Below are 22,958 nucleotides of genomic sequence, written 5' to 3'. Positions count from 1 at the left end.
CTTAATGGTTTTGGTATATACTCATTTTTTGTGTGTTATTAAAGCTATCTATTCTCAAGTTGAATGTGCTATTAAATTAAATGAGCATATGACTGAATGGTTTAGTGTAAATTCAGGCCTAAAACAAGGCAGTGTTTTGTCACCGATTTTGTTCAATATTTTTATAAACAGCTTAATTACAGATATTAAAGCATTAGATATTGGTATTGATATTGATGGTGAAAAAGTTGGTATTTTATTATATGCAGATGACATTGTACTGATTGCAGAGAATGAAAGCGATTTGCAATTACTCTTAGATGTTTTAAATATATGGTGTAAAAATAAGTTATTAAATATTAATCACGAGAAAACTAAAATTGTACATTTTAGAAATCTGTCTGTACAGCAGACAACAACATTATTTTTATTTAATGATAAGCAGATATGTATTGTACAAAGCTATCAATATCTGGGTTTACTATTAACTGAATGTTTAAATTATGATGTAATGGCTAAAGCTGTAGCCAAGTCAGCTAACATGCATTAAGTTTGATTATTGTAAAGAGTAAGGCCCATGGAGGTTTCCAGTACAGAACATTTACGAAACTATTTGATACCCTTGTCTGGCCAGTTATAAGTTATGGTGCAGCCATTTTGGGCACCAGAGATTTTTCATGTATTAATGCTGTCCAGAACAGAGCTATCAGGTCTTTTATGGGTGTGGGTAAATATAATCCGAACGATGCAATCCAAGGGGATATGGGCTGGAGACCTCCAAGTGTTAAGCAATGGACTTTTGAATTTCGACACTGGGCTAGATGTAACATAATGTGCACAGATAGATTAAATTATAGAATATTTAAATGGTGTTACAGTAATGCTCTTAATAAGAGAAGAAATTGGTGTTTTAGGATTATGTCTAAGTTTAAAGAATGTAATTTAGATTTGTATGCTGATTTAAATAATGTATTGTATAAACAAAATATTACACAGATAGAAGAAGTTTTATTTGATAATTATATAGAAAAACTGTCAAAATAGAATATTGACACAAGATGTTGGTAAAAAATTACGGACTTCTAAATTTTTAAAGACAGTTATGGAAGTGAATTATATTTATCTAAAAATTTAGTGCTTTTTGCTAAATTTAGATGCGGAGTAGCTCCATTGAGAATTGAAACAGGGCGGTATGAAAATAAAAATGTAGACGAAAGAGTGTGTTTTATGTATAATGATAACATAGAAGATGAAAAACATGTCATATTATCATGCCCTTTATATGCAGGTTTGCGCTTTTGTTTATTTAAAACATTGTAGTGACGTCATTCTATTGTTGTACCGTGGCCGTTCTTTATTTCAGTGATTGGACTATCATTTACCTGTAAGAAACCATTATGTTACCTTTAACTGTCCAATATTTAAAAGAATAGCCCGCCTCTTTCTTAAAAATATTGGACAGCTGAAGGTAGCATTAAATGGTTTCTTACAGGTAAATGATAGTCCAATCACTGTAAAAAAACTATCAATTCCGTCAATTGTTTTCTTCTTGTGAAAAAAATACAGCCAAAGAACAAATGACAATTACAAAATACATTTTATCAAAGTCACCTTCCAAAACAATAGTTTTGTCAATCATTAAAACGGTTTCTTGAGAAAAAAAATCACTTTCAAATTGATTTTAACACACCCAATACTTATAACATTTTTGTCATGTTTTGGGTTGCCTCCTTTAGAACTGATTCAATTGGTTGATAAAGCTCGTTGTATGTCTTGTTTTTGTTACTTTTATGTATTTATTTTTTCAAAAGAATTATATCCGTCTTTGGTTATCAAAATTGACCTTTGGTGTTGCTCATATTCTTCCTAATATCATTTTTAGCTACATTTAAAATGAAAAAAATAATTATAATAAAGTAATGCTTCTAACAAATGATAGATGATGCCGCAATACAAGGCCCATAAACAAACTTAATCTCACCCTGTGTACAAAGTGCAAACATAGAACTTGCTTCATGAACTAGGGGACTACAATAGTTTTTTTTAATCATTAATTTAGGTTTCCGTCCTAAACATGCATGAAATATTTGCCACTGGCCGTTAAGCGACCAACAATCAATCAATTAATAAATTTAGGTTTTGGCGTTTATTTACAAGTTGTTGTATTTTAGATCTGATATGATTGCTTGAATATGAATATAATGAAACACTTCGCTTATGAACGATGGTTAATATGGGAGGCAGAATAAAGGAAGACGTTACCGCATGTTATCTGTTAAACAAGTCAATCGAATCGTGTGTCCGATTCGCACTTTGTTCGTAGACGTAGTGATCGTTTTATGTTATAAAAGAAAATAAGAAAGAGTTTTTTTTTGCAAAAGGAAATCGAGAGACAAAATTGTATTCGGTAACATTAAAAAAAAAACACAATGGAAATCAAAACAAAAATAAACGAAAAAAGAGTGACACGACCTTGCAAAAAAGGGGGTATTCAGGTGGTACCGTTTGGGGAAACAACAGTCTCTTGAAAATTCCGATGAACAAAAGAATTAAAAATGATTGCACGTTGATATCTCTTCATTTGTTCATATCAATTATATATTTGAATAAATTTGACTGCAGTGCACTCGATATATATGGTTCAACGTGAACCTGTCTTCGCATGTTTTCTTTTTTTCATTCACCTAGTAAGAATTTAAACCTCAGAAGAAACAAATATCTAAAAGGAGATGGCTAAATAATAACATTTTGAAATATAAAAAATATAAAACTTGCCATTATTATAATTAGCTGCTATTACTATATCCTCTCTGTAATCCACTCTGAAATCGAATATATTTAAATTCACATTTGATTGTAATCCAAAGTTTGAAACAACACAATCCTAATAAAAGATATCACTTTCTTCGTTTTTTGCATTAAGAATATACTTTCATCGTCTTTATCCATTTTGAAACACAAAACGCGTGTGAAGGTGTTCACGGAAAATATTTAGAGTAGTCCTTGCGAACGCAAAAACACCCCGTAAAACCCCGATACAAATGAATCCGGACGTCGACGCGTTCGAAGCGATAATCAAGACAACATTTGGGATGGCAACAATTTTGAATCCCTCTCTAAAACTTATTTGAGTATATAAAAATAAGTCAATGTGCATGTTAGTTTATTTATTCAATTATACAGTTGTAAGTTTTAGATATTGCATAGAACGTTTGATAAAACTGCTAGATGCAAAACGCACAGACATGGTGCAATTTCATACGTTTTATGAGATAAACAATGCTGAATATCTTTTCGTGCATACACCTTTGCGTATAAATACCTTAATAGTACGGTGACTGAGTAAGGAAAAGTCGCTTATTTAAAGACTTTAATTGTCATTCGGACTATACGGCTATAAATCACAGCATCGGTAGTTCAAAGGTTGGACTAAACATTTTGACTTGTCGTCAAAAAATCGTGCGGTGCAATTTTTGTAAATTGGGCTTTGAAGTACGATAGTTTACATGAAAGAAAAATCGACTTTGAAAAATTTTGAGGTCTAAATTGTAAAAGAACATCCATGATATGATTTCTGTTATTATATACATTGTTGTTACACCTTATTTTAACGATTTCAAATAAAGTTGAGCAAAATTAATCCGTTATTGAAGAGTTTTTGTAAAAGTTTAACACTACGAATATTTTGCGTTTAAAAGAGTACGTTTCAATTCAATTTCATCATTTGTTTTTACGCAAAATGTAAAATAATCAACATTTATATGATATTTCATACCTTTATTAATCAATAATATCAAATTCATTTATCTCAGAAGCATTATTTCAGCAATTCAAGCCAGACACAAGTCCTAACGCTCATATGACAGAGCTATTCGAAGCTCATATACAGCCTTTTATAGATACATATAAGCAATGGGGATGTGATGTATCACTTACATTCAAATACTGGGATATGTTCCTTGAAGCAGTAGACATTTTGCTGTCAAATGTCAGACCAGAACGAGACCAGGCCTCTACATTATCATTTTTTCTAACTTGTCCCTTCGGACAAGTTGCAAGAAAATCAACTTGTCCGAACTCTGAACTCACTTGTCCGAATTCATAATTTAAAATCTTACATATTGATGATAAGCAATAATAACACATGCGTTTTGATTGTACCTAATAAAGGGAGCATTTTGTTATGTTATATGAATACCACATCAAAATTCAATTTGTTATTTCAGACTAAAAGATTATTTGCAAGACTGAGTTCTCTGACTCAATGTCACTATCATGTATCGATCATTAAATCATCATTTCTTGCCAAACCACTAAGTTCCCCTATGGACCTATTCATTCTGTAGTAGTGGTATGGGTTAAACCAAAGATGTAAATACACCTGGCCACCTTGTATATGATTAATTAAACCTTTTTTAATTTATTGATGGTGTCAAAACAAGCTTTTACAAATTATTTTGATTTGTATATACATTGATATATGATCATGAAGTACATAAAACATTTCACTAAAAAATCTGCCTTTTTAGATTTTATTTAATTTTTACATCTTAACTTGTAATTTTTATATATAGATCTTATTAAATAAAACCTTTTTTAATGTATTGTTATGCATAAAAGCAAAATCAAATGAAACGTACTTTAATTTAAAATTTTAAAGTTGTGGTAACACTCCATATGGAGGAGCTCCTAATTCAAGGAGGCTTATACTAAGAAGAAGCATTAACATTGGTTTCTTTCCCCCTTATTTATATTCCCCTGGTCAATGGCTGCCAGCATGTTCAAATACGTTCAGTCAGAGACATATTATACAAGTATTATCTGTCTCTGGTTCAATCAATGAATATTTATTTCATTTAGTATGATCAATAAAACAATCATTCATATTTTTGGGAATTTATAAGTCTTGAATTTGATCTATTTTACATCTGACCTCGATTTTTCACTTGTCCCATCGGACAAGTAGTATGGTGAATCTACTTGCCCGACGCCTGTGTCCACTTGTCCCGGACAATCGGACAAACGGTAATGTCGAGCCCTGCCGAGAGGGTAATTGGTCACTTCTTTGAGATCGTCATCTCAAATGTTACCTTATTTTTTTGTAAGCATACCAATTACTGAAGGTGGATGCCAGTTTACATACTCGATATGCGTCAACTTTCTGAGAATATTCGATCACCTTTTTTCTTTTGATGGTGACTTTGCTATTAGACACTCCTGGACATTTTAACGGTATATGGACCGAAATGGCAACATAAAAGACCGTTATAAAAGCCTCAAGGGGATCAGGTGGCACTGTAGGCATAACAAATCTAAAGTCTGCGCTTGTTAGATGGACCCTTACTAGACATTTCCTAGAATCCCTTAGTCGTGTAATGCTAGAAAGAGTTGGAATTGCTGCAAATAATGCAAATTCACACGAGGAAACAAAACCAACAGCAATGAAAAGAGATGAAGAACATGTTATTGCCATTGTAAACCATCTGAATGAACCATGACTTATCTCTTTGATGTGGAATCCCATCCTCCATGTCTTATCGATATCTCTTCGGGAATGCATGCTACAAGAGATATTTAAGATTCTTTGCTCACAGCTGTCGAGGAAGGCTTATAGTCCAATATCAAAGTCAAAAATATAAGCGTTTGAAAGCATGACCACAAAATTTAAACAAACCTTAAATGTAAATCGGGGGATTCCAGGTCACATAAATCCAGAACTTGTATTTAGACGTGCACTGATTTTGGCAAACTGTAGAGATGATGTTACAATAGAAAATGTGCTGTCGCACACTGAAGGTTCCATTCCAATTTCCCTTTTTCACGATGAAGGCACCATGAGAAAATCATGCAAGTCTGATTTGGTGAAGCAATTAGAATCTGAAGTCTCTTGTGTACTTTCCCTACCTTCGTTTGTACCATCACTCACAACTTACATCAGAGATGGTAAGGCATTGGTTCAATCACTGAATGTACTGATGTTAAGAAAAATAAAACATTCGGTGACCTTGCAGCTGACTATTAAACAATATGTCTCAATGCTTTTCTATAGCGCACATAGTAGCAGATGTTTTTGACCGCTACGACATAAACAACTCTATAAGGTCTGCTGAAAGGGAACGCCGCACAAAGACTACAGCTTCCACCAAAGTGTATCAGATTATTGAAGGGAGAAGTATTCCTGACTGGAAGTTTCTTTCTGTGAAAGAAGAACAGACAGGCTCTCCTTAATTTCTTTGGTAGTTTTATTCTTCAAAACTTTGACAAATCCCCTATGATTCCACCTGACTGGAGCTTTACTTAGCCGGAACGTTTGTAAATCCCGAAATTGTCAAGTTATTTATACCAACACTGTAAATGACTGTCGTAACTTGTTTAGCACTCAAGAGGAGGCCGATACACGTATGATACTCAATGCCTTAAACTTTGACACGAAGTTTAAAGAAATGGGAAAGAGCGGGATAACAATCATACGGACCTCTAATACGACTGTGATTGTTCTGAGTTGTGGGTGCAGATGGGGAACATTAGCAGTGTAAAGGATGGGCGAAGATTTTTACCCATTCACCAACTATGTGCCTGTCTTTCCCTAACAATTTGTAAACTATTGACTGCTATGCATGCACTGTTTGGATTAGGTAAAACAACTATCTAGAAGGACACTCACGACTATTTCAGTGGTTTGCAGAGCCTCGCGATCAGTAATATTGACAAAGATGAAGCCCTTGTTTGGGCACGAAAGTTAATTTCAAAGCTTTATAATCAGAAAAATCTATTTAAATCATTCCATTATGATATTTATACAATGCGCGTCAAGCTTGCCACCAGTAAAGATGTAAGTTTAGTCAAGTTACCTCCCTGTAAAGCGGCACTGAAACAGCATGTTTTACGTGCTTCGTTTCAAACTAAAATTTGGACCGCATTACACATTGCCAAACCCCCTATTCCGTCACCTTTAGAATACGGTTGGCGAGAGTTGAATGATTCATTACACCCCGTGTATTTTAAAAGGCATATGTCAGCAGAATTATTGCAGGATCTTGTGTTTTCATGTAAGGGGAAATCTCCATGTAAAAAGGCATGTGTTTGTTCACAACAAAACATTACATGTTCGGAGCTTTGCTCCTGTAAATGGTCAGAATTGTGTAGCAATTTCCAATCCTTGACAGATGAACCAGAAGATACTCCTGGCTTAATTCTGTTGTGTGGATCTCTTTGATTAGATTTTTTAATTGTAAAATTAACTGTTTTCGAGGTATTGGGTGGTTTTCAGTTTTAATGAATTACACGAATGAGCTTTTGCAAAATACTCCAAGTAAAAATAATATTTATCATTTATTGCCGAGGTTGAATGTCAGTCGTCAAGGTAACTACTGTAACTTCACAAAATATGTGTTGATCTTGTATAATAGAACCAGTGTTTGAAAAACGCCAATTTTCAGAATAAATCGACTTCCTTATTCCTTTTTTTTTTACATTTTCGAGATAATTCATTGCTAATTGATTTGAAAAAATGTCTATATCTGAAATTTAACCTAAATTGTTGTATATATATCTTCAAATTTTGAAAATATGGAAGAAAAAAATAATAACAGAATTTGATCTTTGACCTTGATTTATGCAAAACTGTTACCACATTTCTTTTTGACGACATCGATATTTCAAAAGTACTAATTTTTCCGAAGCCAGTGATATATATATGACTAGTGAAACTAGGAAAAGCAGTAGGTGTTGACAATTTACCAAACGAAATTCTGTGTAACAAAATTTTGACTGTCCCGTTACAAAAGTTATTTGATATGTGCTTTACTCATGGTATAGTTCCTTCACCTTGGTGCCAAAGTATTATTCATCCTATATTAAAAGATGGAAAAGACTACCGTGATCCACTTGGATATCGTGGTATAAGCTTAATGTCAACTGTTGCCAAAATGTTTAGCTCTATTCTTAATCGCAGACTTACCTCTTATTTTGAGCGGAATGGATTCAGAAAAATGAGATCCTGTTTAGACCACATTTATACACTGTGCACCATTTTAAGAAACAGAAAGCTAATGAAACTTGACACACACATATGTTTTATAGACTTTAGCAAGGCGTTCGATTCTGTTAACCATACCTACCTCTGGCATAAACTTGTTAAAGCGGGTGTTTACGGAAATATGCTGAGAACGATCCAAAGCATGTATACCAACCTACAAAGCTGTGTTAGACTAAACGGTACTCTAACAGATTGGTTTTCGGTCGAAACTGGTGTTCGTCAAGGAGATAATTTGGCTCCCACATTATTCGCACTATTCATCAACGATTTAACTACAGATATAAATGCTTTGAATTGTGGAATCCGTCTAGATACTGACTTTGAAATCAGTACATTACTTTATGCTGATGATATTGTGCTTATATCGGATACAGAAAACGGACTGCAAAAACAATTAACAGCACTAAATAACTGGTCTGTGAAATGGAGCTTGCAAGTGAACTGTGATAAAACGAAAGTTATGCACATTAGACAAAAGTCATCTCCGTGCTCAGACAGAGTATTTAAGATGGGGAACACAACTATCGAATACACACCAAGATATCGATACCTAGGACTTACAATATCTGAAACTCTAGAATACAACGAGTGCGTGAACGAACTCATCACAGCTAGTAGTAGAGCACTTGGTGCCTTATCATCAAAATATTTTCTGGTGGATGGTTTTGATTACGAAACATACACAAAATTATTTGCAAGTACAGTTATTCCAATCATGGACTATGCATCAGGTGTCTGGGGTTACAAGCCTTGCGATAATATTGAAAGACTCCAATACAGAGCAATCAGGACATTTATGGGAGTTGGGAAATGTAGTCCGATTCCGGCTATTTGTGGTGATATGGGTTGGACTCCTGCATATATCCGTCGCCAGTGTAACATGATAAGACTTTGGCATAGAATAGCAAGTATGCACGCAAGTCGAATTCCAAATCGTATTTTCCAATGGGATTCAACTTTATCAGAAAAATATAGGAAAACATGGTACAACGAGCTAAAATCAGTGATGGAAAAATGTGAACTTTTGGAACTATTGAACAAAAACTACACAAATGGACTAAGTGTAAAATGTATTGCAAACTATTCAGAACTTTTGCTCCGTCAAAAGCATCACGAAAAATGGAAACTGGATATTATGAACATGCCAAAATTGCGAACTTTTAAATGTCTTGAAACAAACTTTGAAACACAGCAGTACATAACCACTAATATGACACGACAACAGAGATCAACTTTAGCCAGAATGCGTTGTGGAACTTTTCCATTGGAATTAGAACTTGGGCGATTTCGTGGTATCCCGTCAAATAGACGTTTTTGTAAAGTTTGTAATGACAATGTATCCGTTGAGGACGAAAAACATTTTTAGTTCAATGTCCTTTATATTTGTGTGAAAGAAACAATGCCTTTGCGGACTTTCAGCAACGTAACAACATAGACCTTTCCGTTCTTTCTGATGACGAAATACTCATTAAATTGCTAACTACTGACTGTAAACTAGTGTCAAACTATATATTCAATATTTCAAAAATCAGAGCTCAGTTACTTTCTCATCATGACATATAAATAATCTTGTTTAAAATTGTTCTTGAAGTATAAAATTTCATATTTTTAATATTAGCGCTAATTATAGACATTAATTGACAGTGCTTCGTAAGCCTTTGAAGGCTGGCTGATTGACTTTGTATTAATGTGTGTAAAAATTTTATATCAGGTTGCACTATAAATAAAATTATATATATATATATATATAATATAGCCATATAGTATGTTTGACGATTAAATCTAAAAAATATTGTGTCTGGTCACCGTACTATCAAGGTAGGCTTCCGGTCAAGTTTTTGTCCTTTTTACGTAATGTATTTATATTTTTTTTATATCATATTATTTGTTATTGTCTTTAAGAATCATTTTCACGATTTTGACCGGGCTTTTTACTTTGATGTGAATTTTAGTTCGAAGTTGAAATTTTGACTTCATCATTTATATACAAGGGAGGCTTCCGGTCAAGTTTTTACGTAATGTGTTAATATTTTTTTAATATATCATTTGTCATTAAATTTTATTTATAAATTATTTTACAGATTTTGACCGGGTTATATGCTTTTTCGTGAAATTCAGTTTTAATGTCCAAAAATTGGATTGCCTTTGCCAGAGTCACGCTTAGCAAGGTCAACTTTTCTGTAAAAGCGCATATATATCTAAATAAACTTCTTTTTTATTTCATCTCATAGACTTTTATATAATCTTTCAAACTCCGTTTTATTTGATTAATCGTTAGCGGTTCAAGGTTCCAGAAATATAAATTTATTATGATAAACCAATTGTTTACTTCCGCGTTTTAGACCTTTCCCTGTCATTCGGTCCAGTCATTATTTGTTTCTTAGTATGGATAGTAAAAAAAAAAATTTTCTCTGAGTCGTTTAAATCAATCAAAACTAGGTGAGACATGCACAGAAGTGATAGATATGTATTATGAATATAGAAAATTGAATATTTTAATCAACAAACAAAAAAAATCTGTATCTTATACCCAAGCGCCTGTGGGTAAATCAGTCAAATTTTTTATCAGTGTTGATAACTTTGACTGAATATATGCCACTGAGCCACGTGACTCAAAATATGTTTAGCACGTAAAGTATTATATAAATAATTAAAAAAAATCCTTTAAACAAACAAAATATTGCTGATGATATATGCAAACTGTCATCAATATTATATCTGCCAAACATCCATTTTTGAAAGAAATTGTTCAGACCACAGGCAAACAAGCAAGTGTTATCTTTACTCGTTTATTCATAACTTTGACTTGGCTGAAAACAGAACATACATGATCTTAAACATATTTTATCTAATAAAGTTATGCAATCCCTTCTTTTAAAAATGTTTAATTTCTTCAACTACCAATATAATAAAAAGATGAAAATACCTTTATAAGGTGTCAGACTATAATGATGCAAAAATGCGTGATATTTAAAGATAGTATATACTAATAAATTACAAGTAAAGTTTTGTTGAATAATGGAAAAATGCACAGAAGAGAATATTTTTCAATAAATTATAAAATAAAATGACCAAGGAATAAAGGTAATTAAAACAAATTTAAGAAAGTTTTATTTGTTTACAGAACAATTTCCTAAAATTATCATGTAAGTGTTTTATCTTTTAAAACATATTTAATAACGTTGTCTCAAACATGTCCCCCCAGCTAATTGATAAATGTGTCAGCTTAGAATGCAAAAAGATAATTATACATACTCTTTGAAATTAATAGACCTGAACAATTAAGATTAAGTAATTCTTCCTTTATCCGATATAGTCCATTGTTTATTAAAATAGATCAAAGAAAGCTATTGTACGGAGTAACAAAATATTCACATGTCAAATTAAGTCCAGTCTGCTATGTATATGTAAGAGAATGATAATCCCTTTCTTCATGATTAAGTACGAGCGTTAGCGAGTACTTATCATGAAGTAAGGGATTATCATTCTCTTACAAACTTAGAATATTGTAAAGTGCTAAAGGCTCAAATGATCTATTCAAGAATTAGTTTCATTGTCAGTGCAATGCTTATAATTAATGCATGACTTCTTTTTTCGGCATGTCATTTATAGATTAGTTTTAGTGAAGTGAGGACTTTCTTATCATTTGGGAAATATTTAAAAAAAAAAATGTGTAATAGATATTAGGTGACACAACAGTAGAAAGAAAAGGTAGGAATTGTATGTTTCCTGATTGTGAGTATGAATGTAAATCATGTAATATTTTAGTGAGGAATTATCCTTTTTTATTTACAGTTTAAACCAATTAATACATTTGAGTTACAACTAAATTTTATTTCACAGCCAATATTTTGGTCCGGCTTTTTACATCAAATACAGTTTCATTGTGTCCGGGAAATGTTCAAAAATAGTGCCCTTAAAAGTTTTTAATATGTTCAAAATTAAACTCCTCTGTTTTATTTTTATCGGAATACATGTATTGGAAATAACTATTTTCCACAACCGCTGATCAAGTAATTAAAGTTTTGGAAAGCTAAAGATTTATCTGAAAGTTTTTTTTTCTTTCTTTTTTTTTGGCATTGCTTTTGTATTGTTTAATTTTATAGTAATTTGAAGTTATAAATATTTTCATAATAACATTCATGGTACCAATTTTACTGCACCAGTAAACTTCAACTTATTTTGAGATTTTTGTTTGTTTCACAATTCAACTTTTAGTCAGTTTCAATCACTGTGTGATAAATCCTTTCAATCTGATAAATGTGCTTTGGGGCAGTTGTAACTCATTTATAGAAACTCTTTGTTTTGAACTGTAAATAGACCCAAATAATAGGATAATTCCTTACCAAGAACATGATTTACATTCATTCTTCACAAATAAGAGGCATCCAATCCTACAATTTCAATGGTCGAGAGTACTTTGCAATATTCTAAATAAAGTTGTGCAAATTCATTTGGTTCATTAGATTGTGAACCAGAATAAAAATGTAGTTAGTAGACTGGATTGTCTTTTAGGTTGGTAAATATTCTACTGTTGTTTGATGGAATGCTTTATAAATTTACAAGAAACGAGTTTAAAGATTTAAAAGATGTTTTCCAGTAAAGTAAATTTTATTCATATTCGCAAGTAAAATCGTGATATAGATTAAATAAATTATAGGCAAAGTTAAAAATAATATTAAGGTAAATGATTTAAATAAAAGGTTCTTAATTTATAAAAAGGATATTTAACTTCTTTGTAAAGATAACTTTTGAAAATACAATTCTTATTTTGATACTTGATTAAATATTAAAAGTAAACGAGTTAAGGGGAGATAACAAATGACTTGCCTGTTCATTTATGGCGCGTATATGCTATTGTCGGGTTTTGTATTATTGTTTGATTTATATCGCGGAATATTTGGTGTATAACTATGTTGGGAAAAGAAATGTAATTTGTATTGTAACTGTTGTAAATACGATGAGATTGTGAACCAGAATAAAATTGTAGTTAGTAGACTGGATTGTCTTTTAGGTCCTGTTGTCATGCCGAGTCCAAGCTAGTTCCCAAATAATGTAACATCAATATGAGTAGTTCCCCGCAAAAAGAATTGATAAAAACACGAAAGCGCACATAGTAGCAGATGTTTTTGACCGCTACGACATAAACAACTCTATAAGGTCTGCTGAAAGGGAACGCCGCACAAAGACTACAGCTTCCACCAAAGTGTATCAGATTATTGAAGGGAGAAGTATTCCTGACTGGAAGTTTCTTTCTGTGAAAGAAGAACAGACAGGCTCTCCTTAATTTCTTTGGTAGTTTTATTCTTCAAAACTTTGACAAATCCCCTATGATTCCACCTGACTGGAGCTTTACTTAGCCGGAACGTTTGTAAATCCCGAAATTGTCAAGTTATTTATACCAACACTGTAAATGACTGTCGTAACTTGTTATCTTTCAAAAAAAAGCAAATGACATAAAAAAATCTAAATTTAAAGTCCCAGAAAAATATAACTATACAAATAACAAGTGTGTATGTGTGAAGAAAAAAAAAAAAAGAACAACGTGTATTTGTATCCATACTTTTTAAAAGTAAAAGTATGCTTAGGAAGGAAAGAATACATAAACCACCTAAGATTAAAATCAAAATTGTAAACACCTTTGAAATTTTTATGAATGGCATTATAAGTAATTCGACAACTCTAAACACCTTTATCATCAGGTTGTCACGTATTACACCTTCCGAATCTATCAACAAAAAAGTAATTACAAGCCAGTCAAGCGTACTTTAAATAAAGTAAATAAAAAATTTAAGAACAATCAAAACAATATTCAGTATGATAAAAGACATCCATATTTGCACGCTTAACGTCAAAGGACTCAGAGATAAAGAGAAAAGAGCAAGATTTTATCAGTGGATAAAAAATCAAAAAAGTCTTATAACTTTTATACAAGAAAGTCATTTTGACGAAAATATAGAACAAAAATTATATACTGAAACTAGTAACCATTTCTATTTTAGTCATGGTACAACCCAAAGTAAAGGTGTAGCTATTATAATTGATAATAGACTAGAATGCAAAGTAATCAATGAAAACAAAGACAAAGACGGCAGAATACTAATGTTAAACATAGAAATAGAAAACATAATTTATTCGCTCATTAACATCTATGCACCAAACATAGAAACTGAAAGAAACAAGTTTTATAAAAATCTGTCTGATTTCATAAATAATTATGCAATTGGAACTGTCATAATAGGAGGTGATATGAATGATGCACTGTCAAACTTAGATAGAAAACTCGCTTGCGATAAACGTAAAAATATAAAAACAGTGAATAGTTTAAAAACTTTAATTAAAACGCACAATCTTGATATTTGGCGATATTTAAACCCCCAAAAAATTCAGTTCACCTGGAAAAGACAAAATTTCAGTCAAGCAAGTCGAATTGATTACTTTTTAATAAATAAAGACTTTGTACTTAATACAAAATCAAGTGATATTAGACCCGCATTAATAAAAAGTACAGACCACCAAGGCGTATCTATCAAATTACAAAGCGTAACTGCCGAAAGTAAAGGCCCGGGATACTGGAAATTAAACAATTCTATTCTAGAAGAAAATGAATATTGTAAAGAAATAGAAATAATAATTGCAAAATATAAGACTATCATGCAAGACACAATTATGGATTTGCATCTTCTTTGGGATGCGATAAAACTTGATATTAAACTGTTTACCATAAACTATTGCAAAAGTAGAGCATACAATAAAAAAAATGAAATAAAACAATTGGAAAAAAATTTAACCATTTTAACTGAAAAATATCAGATAAATGAAAACAATGATGTATTGCAAAAAATAAATCAAATTGAAAATCAGCTAGAAAAGCATTATGAATATAAAGCAATAGGCGCCCAATTAAGATCGAAACAAGACTGGGTAGAAAAAGGCGAAAAAAATACAGCATATTTTTTAGGACTAGAAAAAAATAAACAAACAAAAAAAACAATTATAAAACTAAAAGATCACCAAGGAAATATTGTTACAGATCAAAGCGAAATACTTCAAATTGAAAAGAATTTTTACGAAAATCTATATTCAAAAGAAAACGAAGATATTGCCCAATCATGGGAATATATTAACAGTACTGAAATAAAAAATAAATTATCAAAACATGAAAGTCAAACGTGCGACGGATATGTTACAATAGAAGAATTAACACTAGCCGTTAATAATTTAAAACCCAATAAAAGCCCAGGTAAAGATGGTATCACGACAAATTTTTATAAAAAGTTTTGGCAATCATTAGGTCCAATCCTTGTTAACATTTTTAATACAAGCTATGACAGGCAAAAGCTACCATTTTCCCAAAGACAAAGTATTCTTAATCTAATATACAAGAAGAATGATCCACTAGATCATTCAAATTATAGGCCAATTTCCTTATTAAATTCAGATTATAAAATATTATCATACACATTAGCTCAAAGAATAAAAAATGTACTAAATCTAATTATAAACGCAGACCAAACAGGGTATATAAAAAAACGATATATTGGTTTCAATCTCAGACAAATACAAGATATCATAGATTACGCCGATAAATTTAATGTTAAAGGTGCAATTTTGTTTCTAGATTTTTCAAAAGCATTTGATACTTTAAAATTGTCCTTTATGTACCAAACTCTCGAATATTTCGGCTTTAATAGTTCATTTATAAACTGGATCAAGACGTTATATTCTGATATAAATAGCTCAGTGTTCAATAATGGATGGATTTCTGCACCAATTAGTCTAAAAAGGGGGGTACGTCAGGGATGTCCTTGTTCTTCCATGATCTTCGTGATCGCAGTAGAAATCATGGCATGTAAATTAAGAAATGATAATAACATTAAAGGCATTGAAATAAAACTTGACCATTCAAAACATAATTTGAAAATTTCCCAGTTAGCAGATGACACCACTTTGTTTCTCAAATCCAAAAATGAAACTATAGCAGCATTAAACGTTATTGAAATATTTGGCACATTTTCTGGTCTTAAATTAAATAAAAATAAAACGGAAGGCATTTGGATAGGAAAACTGAAAAATTGTAAAGAAAAAGTAGATAATATAAAATTCACAGATAAACCCGTTAAAGTGTTAGGCTTGTATTTCGGTACAAATAAAACAGAATGCGCAAAACTAAATTGGGAAAACAAGCTTGAAAAAGCAAAAAAACTTATGAAATCATGGGAAAAAAGACATCTTACTATCATCGGTAAAATTTTAATAATCAAATCACTTATAATTCCACAATTCACATATTTAGCAAGTATGACAGTCATAAATAAAACGTATATTTGCAATTTAGAAAGAGAAATTTTTAATTTTATTTGGGACGGAAAACAAGATAAAGTAAAACGATCAACTCTTATATCAGATTACAGCAAAGGAGGACTCAATATGATTGATATCGACAGTTATTTTAACACACTTAAAATTAAATGGGTATCAAGACTAATAGAGTCAAAACATGAAAATTGGTCAATTATTCCAAGATTCTTTTTTGATAAATATGGTGAAAACTTCCTTATCTTTAAAATGAATTTAGAAATTAATAATTTAAAACCACTTAAAATTACAACTGGATTACCAGAATTTTATCTAGATATTGTAAAGTGCTGGATACTTAAAGGTGGAGGTCAAACTAAATCGCCCACTAACTTTAGAGATATACGCAAAGAAATTATATGGGGTAATAAAAACATAAAAATAAAAAACAAACCATTATTGATGTTTAGCTGGATCAAAAGTAACATAATCTATATCAATGAACTTATTGACGAAAACGGTCAAATCGATGAAAAGACAATACTGCGAAAGTTAGAAATAAAACACAACTGGATAGCCGAACTATCAATACTAAAAAAAGCTATACCAAGAAGTTAGACAGATATCCTAAAAACAAATAACTCTGTTAAAACCCGAGTTAATATTAACGAAAAATTAATTAGAATGAATAAAACAGAAATAAATTTATCAGACCTAAACAATAAAACCGTCTATCAATATTTTATAAAAAACAAAATAACTCCTAACATTGGAATAATAAAATGGCAAAGAATATTAGACGCAAAACAATTACAAATTAGACAATCCTTATCCTTTACAAACAATGAAATATACATAAACAAACTTAAAGTTTATAAATGGAAATTATTTAGCTATATATTACCGAACCAAGAAAATCTTTTCAAATGGAAAATATCAAATACCCCAGAGTGTGCTTTATGTAAATGCACAGATAATTATCAACATTTTTTTAACGACTGTAGATTTGTAAAAGACTTTTGGATTAAAATAACAGAAAAAATGAAAAACATAAACTTTTGTAAGAAAATAACCCTAATAGATATAGTCTTTGGATATAAAATCGGAGACCGACATTATAATGATATAAATCTTATTATAACTTTGATAGGTTTCTCAATTTACAAATCATTTTACACATCAGAACAAAGAACAAAACCCGCCGACATATACACTATCTTTAAAATGAATTTGAATTATACTTTGAAGTAAACAGACATGTGAAAGAACGCAAAAGTAATCTAATTCGCAAATTTCAAAAATTTCTGTAAAATGTGCTAGATTAAAATATATATATATAAATACATATATAGTTGTGAAGCATAATGTATAGAATAATAACTAATGTATCTATAAAATGAGATACTACACGTGCAAATTTAAAATTGACACCTTTGCGTCCGTTAAGAAAAATCTAAAATTTCACTTAAATTTTAAAACTTTAAATCATAAAACAAAATTCACGAAATATTATGAAAGACAATAAACATTCTATTTGGATAACAAGAAACATATAATACCTTACCTTTTGATTATAATCCAAAATCAATAAGATTAACACATGCACTATATTATCCTTCAATCATGTCAGGTTACGATTATTTGATCACACTGGACACACGCACGATTTTTCTAAACGAGTAAAATATGTGTCAGGTAGATTAAGGATGGAAAAGTAAAGGTCAAATCCGGAATAAAATATACGTAAATGCAAATTTAAATGATTTGCAATTATATAAGTTTATATTATAACATATTTGTATTTGTAATTAGCTAACAATTATAAAGTAAAACTTATCTTTAAGACACCCTGTTCTTAAAGATATTAATATATCAGGGTACCTTGTTTGTGAAAGCTGTAGCAATAAGGTTATTGTAACAGCTTTAGACCAATAAATCAATTATCATAGTCTAAAAAAAGAAGAACAGACAGGCTCTCCTTAATTTCTTTGGTAGTTTTATTCTTCAAAACTTTGACAAATCCCCTATGATTCCACCTGACTGGAGCTTTACTTAGCCGGAACGTTTGTAAATCCCGAAATTGTCAAGTTATTTATACCAACACTGTAAATGACTGTCGTAACTTGTTAAGCACTCAAGAGGAGGCCGATACACGTATGATACTCAATGCCTTAAACTTTGACACGAAGTTTAGAGAAATGGGAAAGAGCGGGATAACAATCATACGGACCTCTAATACGAATGTGATTGTTCTGAGTTGTGGGTGCAGATGGGGAACATTAGCAGTGTAAAGGATGGGCGAAGATTTTTACCCATTCACCAACTATGTGCCTGTCTTTCCCAAACAATTTGTAAACTATTGACTGCTATGCATGCACTGTTTGGATTAGGTAAAACAACTATCTAGAAGGACACTCACGACTATTTCAGTGGTTTGCAGAGCCTCGCGATCAGTAATATTGACAAAGATGAAGCCCTTATTTGGGCACGAAAGTTAATTTCAAAGCTTTATAATCAGAAAAATCTATTTAAATCATTCCATTGTGATATTTATACAATGCGCGTCAAGCTTGCCACCAGTAAAGATGTAAGTTTAGTCAAGTTACCTCCCTGTAAAGCGGCACTGAAACAGCATGTTTTACGTGCTTCGTTTCAAACTAAAATTTGGACCGCATTACACATTGCCAAACCCCCTATTCCGTCACCTTTAGAATACGGTTGGCGAGAGTTGAATGATTCATTACACCCCGTGTATTTTAAAAGGCATATGTCAGCAGAATTATTGCAGGATCTTGTGTTTTCATGTAAGGGGAAATCTCCATGTAAAAAGGCATGTGTTTGTTCACAACAAAACCTTACATGTTCGGAGCTTTGCTCCTGTAAATGGTCAGAATTGTGTAGCAATTTCCAATCCTTGACAGATGAACCAGAAGATACTCCTGGCTTAATTCTGTTGTGTGGATCTCTTTGATTGGATTTTTTAATTGTAAAATTAACTGTTTTCGAGGTATTGGGTGGTTTTCAGTTTTAATGAATTACATGAATGAGCTTTTGCAAAATACTCCAAGTAAAAATAATATTTATCATTTATTGCCGAGGTTGAATGTCAGTCGTCAAGGTAACTACTGTAACTTCACAAAATATGTGTTGATCTTGTATAATAGAACCAGTGTTTGAAAAACGCCAATTTTCAGAATAAATCGACTTCCTTATTCCTTTTTTTTTTACATTTTCGAGATAATTCATTGCTAATTGATTTGAAAAAATGTCTATATCTGAAATTTAACCTAAATTGTTGTATATATATCTTCAAATTTTGAAAATATGGAAGAAAAAATAATAACAGAATTTGATCTTTGACCTTGATTTATGCAAAACTGTTACCACATTTCTTTTTGACGACATCGATATTTCAAAAGTACTAATTTTTCCGAAGCCAGTGATATATATATGACTAGTGAAACTAGGAAAAGCAGTAGGTGTTGACAATTTACCAAACGAAATTCTGTGTAACAAAATTTTGACTGTCCCGTTACAAAAGTTATTTGATATGTGCTTTACTCATGGTATAGTTCCTTCACCTTGGTGCCAAAGTATTATTCATCCTATATTAAAAGATGGAAAAGACTACCGTGATCCACTTGGATATCGTGGTATAAGCTTAATGTCAACTGTTGCCAAAATGTTTAGCTCTATTCTTAATCGCAGACTTACCTCTTATTTTGAGCGGAATGGCACACTCTGTAACGAACAGAATGGATTCAGAAAAATGAGATCCTGTTTAGACCACATTTATACACTGTGCACCATTTTAAGAAACAGAAAGCTAATGAAACTTGACACACACATATGTTTTATAGACTTTAGCAAGGCGTTCGATTCTGTTAACCATACCTACCTCTGGCATAAACTTGTTAAAGCGGGTGTTTACGGAAATATGCTGAGAACGATCCAAAGCATGTATATCAACCTACAAAGCTGTGTTAGACTAAACGGTACTCTAACAGATTGGTTTTCGGTCGAAACCGGTGTTCGTCAAGGAGATCATTTGGCTCCCACATTATTCGCACTATTCATCAACGATTTAACTACAGATATAAATGCTTTGAATTGTGGAATCCGTCTAGATACTGACTTTGAAATCAGTACATTACTTTATGCTGATGATATTGTGCTTATATCGGATACAGAAAACGGACTGCAAAAACAATTAACAGCACTAAATAACTGGTCTGTGAAATGGAGCTTGCAAGTGAACTGTGATAAAACGAAAGTTATGCACATTAGACAAAAGTCATCTCCGTGCTCAGACAGAGTATTTAAGATGGGGAACACAACTATCGAATACACACCAAGATATCGATACCTAGGACTTACAATATCTGAAACTCTAGAATACAACGAGTGCGTGAACGAACTCATCACAGCTAGTAGTAGAGCACTTGGTGCCTTATCATCAAAATATTTTCTGGTGGATGGTTTTGATTACGAAACATACACAAAATTATTTGCAAGTACAGTTATTCCAATCATGGACTATGCATCAGGTGTCTGGGGTTACAAGCCTTACGATAATATTGAAAGACTCCAATACAGAGCAATCAGGACATTTATGGGAGTTGGGAAATGTAGTCCGATTCCGGCTATTTGTGGTGATATGGGTTGGACTCCTGCATATATCCGTCGCCAGTGTAACATGATAAGACTTTGGCATAGAATAGCAAGTATGCACGCAAGTCGAATTCCAAATCGTATTTTCCAATGGGATTCAACTTTATCAGAAAAATATAGGAAAACATGGTACAACAAGCTAAAATCAGTGATGGAAAAATGTGAACTTTTGGAACTATTGAACAAAAACTACACAAATGGACTAAGTGTAAAATGTATTGCAAACTATTCAGAACTTTTGCTCCGTCAAAAGCATCACGAAAAATGGAAACTGGATATTATGAACATGCCAAAATTGCGAACTTTTAAATGTCTTGAAACAAACTTTGAAACACAGCAGTACATAACCACTAATATGACACGACAACAGAGATCAACTTTAGCCAGAATGCGTTGTGGAACTTTTCCATTGGAATTAGAACTTGGGCGTTATCGTGGTATCCCGTCAAATAGACGTTTTTGTAAAGTTTGTAATGACAATGTATCCGTTGAGGACGAAAAACATTTTTAGTTCAATGTCCTTTATATTTGTGTGAAAGAAACAATGCCTTTGCGGACTTTCAGCAACGTAACAACATAGACCTTTCCGTTCTTTCTGATGACGAAATACTCATTAAATTGCTAACTACTGACTGTAAACTAGTGTCAAACTATATATTCAATATTTCAAAAATCAGAGCTCAGTTACTTTCTCATCATGACATATAAATAATCTTGTTTAAAAATGTTCTTGAAGTATCAAATTTCATATTTTTAATATTAGCGCTAATTATAGACATTAATTGACAGTGCTTCGTAAGCCTTTGAAGGCTGGCTGATTGACTTTGTATTAATGTGTGTAAAAATGTTATATCAGGTTGCACTATAAATAAAATTATATATATATATATATATAATATAGCCATATAGTATGTTTGACGATTAAATCTAAAAAATATTGTGTCTGGTCACCGTACTATCAAGGTAGGCTTCCGGTCAAGTTTTTGCCCTTTTTACGTAATGTATTTATATTTTTTTTTATATCATATTATTTGTTATTGTCTTTAAGAATCATTTTCACGATTTTGACCGGGCTTTTTACTTTGATGTGAATTTTAGTTCGAAGTTGAAATTTTGACTTCATCATTTATATACAAGGGAGGCTTCCGGTCAAGTTTTTACGTAATGTGTTAATATTTTTTTAATATATCATTTGTCATTAAATTTTATTTATAAATTATTTTACAGATTTTGACCGGGTTATATGCTTTTTCGTGAAATTCAGTTTTAATGTCCAAAAATTGGATTGCCTTTGCCAGAGTCACGCTTAGCAAGGTCAACTTTTCTGTAAAAGCGCATATATATCTAAATAAACTTCTTTTTTATTTCATCTCATAGACTTTTATATAATCTTTCAAACTCCGTTTTATTTGATTAATCGTTAGCGGTTCAAGGTTCCAGAAATATAAATTTATTATGATAAACCAATTGTTTACTTCCGCGTTTTAGACCTTTCCCTGTCATTCGGTCCAGTCATTATTTGTTTCTTAGTATGGATAGTAAAAAAAAATTTTTCTCTGAGTCGTTTAAATCAATCAAAACTAGGTGAGACATGCACAGAAGTGATAGATATGTATTATGAATATAGAAAATTGAATATTTTAATCAACAACAAAAAAATCTGTATCATATACCCAAGCGCCTGTGGGTAAATCAGTCAAATTTTTTATCAGTGTTGATAACTTTGACTGAATATATGCCACTGAGCCACGTGACTCTAAATATGTTTAGCACGTAAAGTATTATATAAATAATTTAAAAAAATCCTTTAAACAAACAAAATATTGCTGATGATATATGCAAACTGTCATCAATATTATATCTGCCAAACATCCTTTTTTGAAAGAAATTGTTCAGACCACAGGCAAACAAGCAAGTGTTATCTTTACTCATTTATTCATAATTTTGACTTGGCTGAAAACAGAACATACAT

Source organism: Mytilus californianus, unplaced genomic scaffold (assembly GCF_021869535.1).
Source record: "Mytilus californianus isolate M0D057914Y unplaced genomic scaffold, xbMytCali1.0.p SCAF_6, whole genome shotgun sequence".
Lineage (NCBI taxonomy): Eukaryota > Metazoa > Mollusca > Bivalvia > Mytilida > Mytilidae > Mytilus > Mytilus californianus.
The sequence above is the reverse complement of the archived record's forward strand: the minus strand, read 5'-3'. Positions refer to the sequence as shown.